The following is a 13,627-nucleotide window of genomic DNA, read 5'->3' as shown; positions in this document are numbered from 1 at the left end:
AACTAGAATGCGAAAGTAATAGTATTAAAAACGGGTTGTTTCCTCTGATTCAAAAGCCACTCTCTTGTCCTAGGTTATGGAGAATTCGTCCCTAACAGTTAACCACTTAATCCAACCCTATTTCAATTAACTAAGCGAAAACAAACTTAGGGCTGTCAATACGTGATTAGGCAACACATACACCAATTAACCCTTCGTCCATTAAGCATGAACGCAAGTTAGGCTCAGAGGCAATTAATCGAACACGAAGCGTGCACAGATTAATATTAACAAATGTGGGTTAATTGGTGAAGGAAAAACTTCTAGGAAGCTACATTATAAACAGAACCTCGAAGAGAGTTGAGCTTCGTCCTCAGAAGGAAACAACACCAGAAATCTTAGCCTTCCATAGATTCAATAAAAGCAGAAAACATAAATGAAAATAAAAGCAGAAACGTAAATGAAGCAGAAACGTAAATGAAAGCAGAAGAAGAAACAAGAACCAAATTGTAATTAGAAGCAGAAAATAGAAAATTGCATTACGTGAACAGTAACATTCAAACAGAAAAACGTAAAACATAAACCCTATGCTCTGAATAATAGTCTAATAGAATAGCCTTGCATGAATCCCAAGGCTGCTATTTTAAAGAGTCACTCAAAGTCACTCCACCCTATTACATTATTCTGGCCCAAAACGAAATAAACACAGAACTACATAAAATAAAATTGCAATCTCCTAATTAGAAATTAACTAAGGTAAGCGTTGCTTTATTTGCCCTCTTCAAGTCCACAACCAAAATTCGGATTAAGCCCAATGTTTCATTAATTCCTGAAATTAGATTAAAAACATCAAATTAGCTAAATGAGACCAAATAATAAAATTGCCTAATTAATTTGACAATTAAGACTAATCAGTAATTAAAATGGTGCAAAAAGGGTTTAAGAAATAGAAGAAAATGATGGCACATCACATTCACCAATCAGGATAGGTGATCTGCTACCACATTTTCAGACCATTTCTTGTACTTGATGACCAAATCAAATTCTTGAAGCAGCAGTATCCGTCTGATCAATCATTGCTTGGAATCAGCTTTATGCAACAAATATTTAATTGTTGTGTGATCAGTGTAAATTACTATTTTTGATCCTACTAGATAAGACCAAAAGTTCTCAAGTGCAAACACAATTGCCAGTAATTCTTTTTCAGTTGTGGCATAGTTAATCTGAGCATCATTCAAAACTTTGCTAGCATAATAGATGGTATGGAATATTCTACCTTTCCACTGCCCAAGTACAGCACCTACTGCATAATCACTTGCATCACACATCAATTCAAACTCTTGCCCCCAGTCTGGTGACGTAATCAAAGGAGCAGAAACCAGTTTAGCTTTGAGAGTGTTAAAGGCTTCTAAACACTCTTCATTAAATACAAACACAACTTCCTTGTTCAATCGATTGCTTAAGGGTTTAGCAATTTTGGAGAAGTCTTTAATGAATCTCCGATAAAACCCTACATGTCCCAAAAAACTGCGTATGCCTTTCACATTGATTGGGGGTGGGAGCTTATCAATAACATTTAATTTAGCTTTATCCACCTCAATTCCTTTTTTAGAAATCTTGTGTCCCAACACAATGCCTTCTTGAACCATAAAGTGACATTTTTCCCAGTTAAGCACCAGATTGGATTCTTCACAGCGTTGTAACACTTTCTCTAGATTTGCTAAACAGTTCTCAAAAGATGCACCAAAAACTGAAAAATCATCCATAAAGACTTCAATACATTTCTCTACCATGTCAGCAAAAATAGCCATCATACATCTCTGGAAAGTAACGGGGGCATTACATAACCCGAATGGCATGCAGCGATAAGAAAAAACACCGAAGGGACATGTGAAAGCTGTCTTTTCTTGGTCCTGGGGATCTACTGCAATCTGATTGTAACCCGAATATCCATCCAAAAAATAGTAGAAAGACTGCCCTACAAGTCTCTCAAGCATTTGATCCATGAAGGGAAGTGGGTAGTGATATTTTCTTGTGGCTTCATTAAGCTTTCTATAATCAATGCACATTCTCCATCCTGTGACTGTTCTGGTAGGAATTAGTTCATTTCGATCATTTCTTATTACTGTCATTCCTTCTTTTTTTGGAACAACTTGAACAGGACTAACCCATGAGTTGTCTGAAATTGGATAGATAAGGCCTGCCTCTAATAACTTGAGCACTTCTTTTCTTATTTCCTCCTTCATTATAGGATTCAATCTTCTCTGGGTTGTCGCACAGGCTTATAATTGGCTTCCAAATTGATTTTGTGCATACAATATGATGGAGACTGATTCCTTTTATATCAGAAATGTGCCAACCAATAGCCATTTTTTGTCATTTTAGAATCTGCACCAGTTGATCTTCTTCTGCCTTCTTCAAAGAGTTGCTAATTATAATAGGTTTGGTCTCATCTTCTTCCAAGAATACATACTTTCAATGTGCTGGAAAGGTCTTTAATTCTGCTTTGGGCTTTTCTGTTGGTCTCAATTTTTCCAATTCTTCAAAAACCACCTGGTCAACACAACTGTCTTTTGAATCATCGAGCTCTTCATCACAAGCTAAACAATCTCTCCCATAGCCATGTTCTTTTTCCAAAAGGGACTGTAGTACCATGGTTGAGGCTAACAGTGCCATTTCCTTCTCCACCTATTCTTTTTTCGAAACAGGCATCACCGATGTCTGAGTGTTTCATGGCCTCAAAGAGGTCAAAAGAGATCTTTTGATCCTCCACACTGAGTTCCAATCTACCTTTATCTTTCCCTCCAACATAGCCAATAGTGGCCAAGGAGGGATATTCTAGAGTATTGGAGACTTCAGGCTTTTCCTCTTCATTGGTCAATTGATGATGGATGGAGGTAACTTGACGAATGCTTTCTTGATGTATTTCAATCTCTGCACGCTCTTCCTCTTTCTTGGTCACAGCATTAGTCATGTCATTCACCAACTTACTAATTTGAGTTTCAGTTCTTCTAAAGGCCTATTGTATTGACTCTACAGTATCTTTGAATTGCATTAACAGATCATCCAGATTAAGAATTCCTTCTGCTTTATTGTGATAATCAAATTGCCGGTATGACTCCCATTGATAACCTGCAGAAGACTGGTTCCTTTCAAATTGAGTTCCCTGGTGTTGCATAAAATAACAGTAACCTTTAGAGCTAGCTTGGTATGTTATGAAGTCTGCCAAAATACTTTCAAGATCAGGGGCTCTTTCTTCCTCATGGTAATCGTACATGACCGGTTCCTGTTTTCGGTCAAAGTTATTTATAGAATAAAAATAACAACTGTCCTTGTGATGCTCTCCTCCGGCTAAATCATAATTCATTAATGGAATTAATAACCGCTAAATATGAGTTATTTTGATAATAAAAATATATTGAAAATATCTTTAAAAATATTTATTTAGCAGTTATCTTTGGCTTAAATATTAAGATTTAATATTTTTCTTATTTATGGCTTGCAGATATGAAAATGAGAGATTAAAGGAGAAAAATATCGGAAAAATATCCAAAATATCAGGAAGTCTCAAGAAGATATGATAAAAACCAAAACAAATCCAAAAAATATCAAAAATATCAGAAAGGAAGATTTCTAGCATCAGGCCCAAGTCCACTACAACAACTATAAAAAGGGAGTCAAGCCAAGCAGAAAAAAAAAACAACACAGAACCCCCTCTCCTAGGGGTTTCATTTACTCCCTTTCTTTCACCCCCTCCTATCCCATCAATTATAACCCATCCATTGTAAAGCCCTCAATGGCCATGAGTGGCTAAACCCCTAGTTAGGGCCTGGCAGGCCTAAAAGTCAAGCGATGTATGATGTACTCACTATTTAACAATGCAAAGGTGTTTTCTATTCTATTATATTTTCTACTTTTATCTTGCATTATTCATCTTTATATTCTGTTAGGGGTTAGACGCTCGAGAGAGGGTAACTTCTAAATAAGATTTAAAGAAGGTATGCATGCATTGGTTTTAGGAGTTAGACGCTCGGAAGAGGGTAACTTCTAATAGAACAAAAAGAAAGGATTTCATAAGAAAGTCATTGTTAGGAATAAAATGATTATTTTATGCCCATGCATTCTTGCAAACATCTAGAATTCATACTTCATGCATTTTATTTGTTGAGTCTTTGCAAATGAATTTGGAAGATAGATAAATAAAATAGGCTTGTCATCATGAGGAATCAGGGGCAAGTAATTGAACAGATGTGGGTAGAACAGAGTCACCTAAATTGATAAAGAAAAATCATAAACTCATACATCCTAGGCAAACAAGGCAGGCTAGGTCCCAACCTTATCAAATTTTGATTTTATTCCTTTTATCTTCTATTTTTATCTTTTACTTTTCTTATCTTATCTTTTATCTTTATCATATCTTAATTTAAATATTTTATCTTCTATTTTGATCTTTAAATCTTTTATCTTTTCTTTTAAATCTTTATCTTATCTCCTATATTTTCTTATCTTTATTTTAAATTATTTATCTATTGCTTTTAAATTGGATTTGCATTAATCTAAGTACAAACAGAGTCTCTATGGATTCGACACTCGGACTTCCGAGTACTTTACTACTTGTGACAAATTTGGTACACTTGCCAACGAGTTAACAAGAATTGAGATAATAATCTTCACGATATAGCGGTGAAAGAGTTGCCTTATTTAGGAATAACTAGATCACCTGCAGGAGAGTCTATACATGCAGAATACTAACAAAACAACGGTTATCTATTTTAACAAGAAAAAGAAAAATAGGAATTATGAACAAATATTCACAAAAACAATCAAAGAGTAACAACTAAAGAATAGACACCTAAAGACGAACTAACTTCCCAAATAAAAAGAAGTTCCCTGGCAACGGTGCCAAAAACTTGTTCGGCTTCCGGCAAGTGCACCGGATCGCACAAGTAGTATAAAACGGTAAGAACCGAGTATCGAACACTCGGGGAACTTGTGTTATTTGGTAAGCTATTTCAGCAAATAAGTGTCTGGTGTGTAAAGGTAAGTGTGAATATGAACATGTGTATAAACTATCTGTGCAAAAAGAAAGAAAATCATGCAAGAGAAATGATGTGTAAAAACAAGTAGAGAACACGTTGGCCTTCCTAATAGGTTCCTAATGCTAAAAAGATATTCTCTATCTAACAATGGTCATGTGTTCTTATGGTGTCTCCTGAGATACTAAATCCCGATTCCTCATGATAGTTTAGCCTAATCTTGATCAAGCATCGTCCGCAGATTCCTCTTGTAAGACTAAACTCAACTAGGACCGCATTAAGACACACATACACAACTAAATTATCGCACCCCGATTCCTCGTGATAGTACGACAACTTAGCCCTATACTATCAAGGACTTTAGAGTCAGACCAGTTTCCACTGTTGAATGATCCTAACAAAGCATGCATCTACGTGATCAAGGTAAAGGCATACTGGAATGAAAAGCAGATAGCATAGAGAATACACAAAACATCATTAAATAGATTAAAATATATACACAAAACATCTCAAGCTCTCAAATCGGCTCCTGCTTCAAGCTCTGGTCTCTGCAGATCTTCACACAGCAAAATCTCTGAAAACTCTCTAGAACTTGGACCTTTCTCTCTCTAGAAACCCTAGACATGCAAAGCTCTGAATCCCAATCCAAACTCCCTTCTAAAATCTGATTTCAGGCTTAAATAGGTGGCCTTGTTCGTGCTCGTGCGCTTAGCGCACTTATGGACTGCTTAGCGCACATTAGTGAATTATGGCTTAGCGCGTGCCTTTCTCGCTTAGCAGATGAACTGAAGCAGTGCGCTTAGCAAACCTGTACAACTCATCTTTGTTAGTGCTTAGCTCTACTGAGTGTTTAAAAGGTTGGCTAAGATTTTGTTAAAACATAAGCACTTAGACAATGAAGGAAAGCTGGAGTTGCTGCACATGATGTCCAACGTTATGTCAAGGAATAAGATCGGGCTGCACAATGCACAAGGCAAGATAAAATGTCAAATGAAGAATTGAAGTTGCAGGATCCACGATGTCGGATACAATGTCCTGACATCCTGCTCGAGAATACTGGAGTTGCTGTGCAATGCAAGATAAAAGTCAAGTGCAGAAGTGAAGCTGCAGGATCCACGATGTCGGACACGATGTCCTGACATCCGGCCCGAAAATACTGGACATATAAATCTGTTATATCTTTAACAGATTATTGTGCAGTTAGCAAGAGATTAGAAGATCTATCTTTAGGAACGAATTAAAAGATCATTAAAGTTCGAATTTCAAAGTAGAAGAGTTCGTTCAGGGATTAAAGGTTAAAGATTAAAGATTCAAACTAAAAGATCAAAAGTTATCTTTTAGTTCTTTAACTGCAGATTTTTTCAGAAGAAGATAGATCTCCTCCAGCATCAAGCCGTTGCAGCCCAGAAACGCAAATTGCTATATAATCATGGAGGCTGCACGAGTTCTGTACCAAGTCCGGGATTGAAGAGTTATTTAGTGAGTTTTGGGACTTGAGTGATTTGTGAGCCACCTTGATGGTACCCTAACATCAAGTGTTGGACCTATGTGTGTAGAGTTGATCTCTTGTGTCTAGAGTTGATCTCTAGTGTGTAGAGTTGATCTCTTTTGTTCAGAGTTGATCTCTGGTGTGTCTTTGATTTGATTGTAAACACGGGAGTGTGAGTGAGAGGGAGTGAGCAGAGGTTCTCATATCTAAGAGTGGCTCTTAGGTAAAGATCGCACGGGTAGTGGTTAGGTGAGAAGGTTGTAAACAGGGGCTGTTAGACCTTGAACTAACACTATTGAGAGTGGATTTCCTCCCTGGCTTGGAAGCCCCCAGATGTAGGTGAGGTTGCACCGAACTGGGTAAACAATTCTCTTGTGTTATTTACTTGTTTAATCTGTTCATACGGACACATATAATCTGCATGTTCTGAAGCGTGATGTCGTGACATCCGGTACGACATCTGTCCCCTGGTATCAGAATTTCAATTGGTATCAGAGCCAACACTCGAAATCACAGAGTGAGATCTAGGGAGATAAATTCTGATGAACATGGAGAAAGAAGGCGGACCAGTGAACCGACCACCAATTCTTGATGGAAGCAACTATGAATATTGGAAAGCAAGAATGGTGGCCTTCCTCAAATCACTGGATAGCAGAACCTGGAAAGCTGTCATCAAAGGCTGGGAACATCCCAAGATGCTGGACACAGAAGGAAAGCCCACTGAAGAATTGAAGCCAGAAGAAGACTGGACTAAAGAAGAAGACGAATTGGCACTTGGAAACTCCAAAGCTTTGAATGCTCTATTCAATGGAGTTGACAAGAATATCTTCAGACTGATCAACACTTGCACAGTGGCCAAGGATGCGTGGGAGATCCTGAAAACCACTCATGAAGGAACCTCCAAGGTAAAGATGTCCAGACTGCAACTATTGGCTACAAAATTCGAAAATCTGAAGATGAAGGAGGAAGAGTGTATTCATGACTTCCACATGAACATTCTTGAAATTGCCAATGCTTGCACTGCCTTGGGTGAGAAGATGACAGATGAAAAGTTGGTGAGAAAGATCCTCAGATCCTTGCCTAAGAGATTTGACATGAAAGTCACTGCAATAGAGGAGGCCCAAGACATTTGCAACATGAGAGTAGATGAACTCATTGGTTCCCTTCAAACCTTTGAGCTAGGACTCTCGGATAGGGCTGAAAAGAAGAGCAAGAATCTGGCTTTCGTGTCCAATGATGAAGGAGAAGAAGATGAGTATGACCTGGATACTGATGAAGGTCTGACTAATGCAGTTGTGCTCCTTGGAAAGCAGTTCAACAAAGTGCTGAACAGAATGGACAAGAGGCAGAAACCACATGTCCAGAACATCCCTTTCGACATCAGGAAAGGCAGTAAATACCAGAAAAGATCAGATGTAAAGCCCAGTCACAGCAAAGGAATTCAATGCCATGGGTGTGAAGGCTATGGACACATCATAGCTGAATGTCCCACTCATCTCAAGAAGCAGAGGAAAGGACTTTCTGTATGTCGATCTGATACAGAGAGTGAACAAGAAAGTGACTCTGACAGAGATGTGAATGCACTCACTGGGAGATTTGAAACTGCTGAAGATTCAAGTGATACAGACAGTGAAATCACTTTTGATGAGCTTGCTACATCCTATAGAGAACTATGCATCAGAAGTGAGAAGATCCTTCAGCAAGAAGCACAACTGAAGAAGGTCATTGCAGATCTGGAGGCTGAGAAGAAGGCACATAAAGAGGAGATCTCTGAGCTTAAAGGAGAAGTCGGTTTTCTGAACTCTAAATTGGAAAACATGACCAAATCAATAAAGATGCTGAATAAAGGCTCAGATACGCTTGATGAGGTGCTGCTGCTTGGAAAGAATGCTGGAAACCAGAGAGGACTTGGATTTAATCCTAAGTCTGCTGGCAGAACGACCATGACAGAATTTGTTCCTGCCAAAAACAGGACTGGAGCCACGATGTCACAACATCGGTCTCGACATCATGGAACGCAGCAGAAAAAGAGCAAAAGAAAGAAGTGGAGGTGTCACTACTGTGGCAAGTATGGTCACATAAAGCCCTTTTGCTATCATCTACATGGCCATCCACATCATGGAACTCAAAGTAGCAACAGCAGAAAGAAGATGATGTGGGTTCCAAAACACAAGGCTGTCAGTCTTGTTGTTCATACTTCACTTAGAGCATCAGCTAAGGAAGATTGGTACCTAGATAGCGGCTGTTCCAGACACATGACAGGAGTTAAAGAATTCCTGGTGAACATTGAGCCCTGCTCCACTAGTTATGTGACATTTGGAGATGGCTCTAAAGGAAAGATCATTGGAATGGGAAAGCTAGTTCATGATGGACTTCCTAGTCTGAACAAAGTACTGCTGGTGAAGGGACTGACTGCAAACTTGATCAGCATCAGTCAGCTGTGTGATGAAGGATTCAATGTAAACTTCACAAAGTCAGAATGCTTGGTGACAAATGAGAAGAGTGAAGTTCTAATGAAGGGCAGCAGATCAAAGGACAATTGTTACCTATGGACACCCCAAGAAACCAGCTACTCCTCCACATGTCTATCCTCCAAAGAAGATGAAGTCAGAATATGGCATCAAAGATTTGGACATCTGCACTTAAGAGGCATGAAGAAAATCATTGACAAAGGTGCTGTTAGAGGCATTCCCAATCTGAAAATAGAAGAAGGCAGAATCTGTGGTGAATGTCAGATTGGAAAGCAAGTCAAGATGTCCCACCAGAAGCTTCAACATCAGACCACTTCCAGGGTGCTGGAACTACTTCACATGGATTTGATGGGGCCTATGCAGGTTGAAAGCCTTGGAGGAAAGAGGTATGCCTATGTTGTTGTGGATGATTTCTCCAGATTTACCTGGGTCAACTTTATCAGAGAGAAATCAGAAACCTTTGAAGTATTCAAAGAGTTGAGTCTAAGACTTCAAAGAGAAAAAGACTGGGTCATCAAGAGAATCAGGAGTGACCATGGCAGAGAATTTGAAAACAGCAGGTTCACTGAATTCTGCACATCTGAAGGCATCACTCATGAGTTCTCTGCAGCCATTACACCACAACAGAATGGGATAGTTGAGAGGAAAAACAGGACTTTGCAAGAGGCTGCTAGGGTCATGCTTCATGCCAAAGAACTTCCCTATAATCTCTGGGCTGAAGCCATGAACACAGCATGCTACATCCACAACAGAGTCACACTGAGAAGAGGGACTCCAACCACCCTGTATGAAATCTGGAAAGGGAGGAAGCCATCTGTCAAGCACTTCCACATCTTTGGAAGTCCATGTTACATCTTGGCAGATAGAGAGCAAAGGAGAAAGATGGATCCCAAGAGTGATGCAGGAATATTCCTGGGATACTCTACAAACAGCAGAGCATATAGAGTATTCAATTCCAGAACCAGAACAGTGATGGAATCCATCAATGTGGTTGTTGATGACCTGTCTCCAGCAAGAAAGAAGGATGTCGAAGAAGATGTCAGAACATCGGGAGACAATGTAGCAGATGCAGCTAAAAGTGGAGAAAATACAGAAAACTCTGATCCTGCTACAGATGATTCAAACATCAACCAACCTGACAAGAGACCCTCCATTAGAATCCAGAAGATGCACCCCAAGGAGCTGATTATAGGAGATCCAAACAGAGGGGTCACTACAAGATCAAGGGAGGTTGAGATCGTCTCAAACTCATGTTTTGTCTCCAAAATTGAGCCCAAGAATGTGAAAGAGGCACTGACAGATGAGTTCTGGATCAATGCTATGCAAGAAGAATTGGAGCAATTCAAAAGGAATGAAGTATGGGAGCTAGTTCCTAGGCCCGAGGGAACTAATGTGATTGGCACCAAGTGGATCTTCAAGAACAAAACCAATGAAGAAGGTGTCATAACCAGAAACAAGGCCAGACTGGTTGCTCAAGGCTACACTCAGATTGAAGGTGTAGACTTTGATGAGACTTTTGCCCCAGTTGCTAGACTTGAGTCCATCAGATTATTACTTGGTGTAGCTTGCATCCTCAAATTCAAGCTGTACCAGATGGATGTGAAGAGCGCATTTCTGAATGGATACCTGAATGAAGAAGTCTATGTGGAGCAGCCAAAGGGATTTGTAGACCCGACTCATCCAGATCATGTATACAGGCTCAAGAAGGCTCTCTATGGATTGAAGCAAGCTCCAAGAGCTTGGTATGAAAGGCTAACAGAGTTCCTTACTCAGCAAGGGTATAGGAAGGGAGGAATTGACAAGACTCTCTTTGTCAAACAAGATGCTGAAAACTTGATGATTGCACAGATATATGTTGATGACATTGTGTTTGGAGGGATGTCGAATGAGATGCTTCGACATTTTGTCCAACAGATGCAATCTGAATTTGAGATGAGTCTTGTTGGAGAGCTGACTTATTTTCTGGGACTCCAAGTGAAGCAGATGGAAGACTCCATATTCCTCTCTCAAAGCAAGTATGCAAAGAACATTGTCAAGAAGTTTGGAATGGAGAATGCCAGCCATAAAAGAACACCTGCACCTACTCACTTGAAGCTGTCAAAGGATGAAGCAGGCACCAGTGTTGATCAAAGTCTGTACAGAAGCATGATTGGGAACTTACTATATTTAACAGCTAGCAGACCCGACGTCACCTATGCAGTAGGTGTTTGTGCAAGATATCAAGCCAATCCCAAGATAAGTCACTTGACTCAAGTAAAGAGAATTCTGAAATATGTAAATGGCACCAGTGACTATGGGATTATGTACTGTCATTGTTCAGATTCAATGCTGGTTGGGTATTGTGATGCTGATTGGGCTGGAAGTGCAGATGACAGAAAAAGCACTTCTGGTGGATGCTTCTATTTGGGAAACAACCTTATTTCATGGTTCAGCAAGAAGCAGAACTGTGTGTCCTTATCTACAGCAGAAGCCGAGTATATTGCAGCAGGAAGCAGCTGTTCACAACTAGTTTGGATGAAGCAGATGCTGAAGGAGTACAATGTCGAACAAGATGTCATGACATTGTACTGTGACAACATGAGTGCTATTAATATTTCTAAGAATCCTGTTCAACACAGCAGAACCAAGCACATTGACATTAGACATCACTATATCAGAGATCTTGTTGATGATAAAGTGATCACACTGAAGCATGTTGACACTGAGGAACAAATAGCAGATATTTTCACAAAGGCTTTGGATGCAAATCAGTTTGAAAAACTGAGGGGCAAGCTGGGCATTTGTCTGCTAGAGGAATTATAGCAGCTACTGCAATCTGAACGTGCCCAAACGAATCACTTAACATTAATAGCACGTTCACTACAAAGCAAATTCGACCGTTGCTTCACACGCCCCTCTACATTCTTCATTCAAATTTATATCTGCTTGGCATTCGTGTTTTTACCAGCATTTCCCAATAGCCTTCTGAGATTTACGAAATCATTTCAAACGCTCTGCTTTTCCATGGCTACCTCACCAAAAGAAACTGCAGCTTCTGGTTCACCCGCAGTACCATCATCTCCGCACCAGGAACAACCTGAATTCCACATCCAACCCATCCAAATAATTCCTGGTCAAGCTTCTGTCCCTGAGAAACTGGTTCCCAGAAGACAACAGGGAGTGAAGATTTCTGAAAACCCTAGCCTTGCAACAAGTCCTAGGGAAGTAGATTCGGAGATGGACAAGAAAATCCGCAGTATTGTGAGTAGCATTCTGAAAGATGCTTCTGTGCCTGATGCTGAGAAAGATGTTCCAACATCTTCCACCCCGAATGTTTCTGTGCCGGATGTTGAGAAAGATGTTCCAACATCTTCCGGTCCAAATGCTGAAGCCCTCTCTTCACCCAGTGAAGAGGAATCAACAGAAGAAGAGGATCAAGCCTCAGAGGAGACTCCTGCACCACGGGCACCAGAAACTGCTCCAGGTGACCTCATTGACCTGGAAGAAGTCGAATCTGATGAAGAACCCATTGCCAACAGGTTGGCACCTGGCATTGCGGAAAGACTTCAAAACAGAAAGGGAAAAATCCCCCTTAAGAGGTCTGGAAGAATCAAGACTATGGCACAGAAGAAGAGTACTCCAATCACTCCTGCCACATCCAGAAGAAGCAAGGTTGCTATCCCCTCCAAGAAAAGGAAAGAAATTTCCTCATCCGATTCTGATGATGATGTCGAACTAGATGTCTCGACATCTAAGAGGGCCAAGAAATCTGGAAGAAAGGTGCCTGAAAATGTTCCTGATGCACCATTGGACAACATCTCTTTCCACTCCATTGGCAATGTTGAAAAGTGGAAATATGTGTATCAACGCAGACTTGCAGTTGAAAGAGAACTGGGAAGAGATGCCTTGGATTGCAAGGAGACCATGGACCTCATCAAGGCTGCTGGACTACTGAAGACAGTCACCAAGTTGGGAGACTGTTATGAAGGCCTAGTCAGGGAATTCATTGTCAACATTCCCTCTGACATATCAAACAGAAAAAGTGATGATTATCAAAGAGTGTTTGTCAGAGGAAAGTGTGTTAGATTCTCCCCTGCTGTGATCAACAAATATCTGGGCAGACCTACTGATGGAGTGATAGATATTGATGTTTCTGAGCATCAAATTGCCAAGGAAATCACTGCCAAACGAGTCCAGCATTGGCCAAAGAAAGGGAAGCTTTCAGCAGGGAAGCTAAGTGTGAAGTATGCAATTCTGCACAGGATTGGAGCTGCAAACTGGGTTCCCACCAATCATACTTCCACTGTTGCCACAGGTTTGGGTAAATTTCTGTATGCTGTTGGAACCAAATCCAAATTTAATTTTGGAAACTATATCTTTGATCAAACTGTTAAGCATTCAGAATCTTTTGCTATCAAATTACCCATTGCCTTCCCTACTGTATTGTGTGGCATTATGTTGAGTCAGCATCCCAATATGTTAAACTACACTGACTCGGTGATAAAGAGAGAATCTCCTCTATCCCTGCATTACAAACTGTTTGAGGGGACACATGTCCCAGACATTGTCTCGACATCAGGGAAAGCTGCTGCTTCAGGTGCTGTGTCCAAGGATGCTCTGATTGCTGAACTCAAGGACACATGCAAGGTGCTGGAAGCAACCATCAAAGCCAC

The sequence above is a fragment of the Glycine soja genome, chromosome 7, assembly GCF_004193775.1.
Source record: "Glycine soja cultivar W05 chromosome 7, ASM419377v2, whole genome shotgun sequence".
Taxonomy (NCBI): domain Eukaryota; kingdom Viridiplantae; phylum Streptophyta; class Magnoliopsida; order Fabales; family Fabaceae; genus Glycine; species Glycine soja.
Note: the sequence above shows the minus strand (reverse complement) of the source record.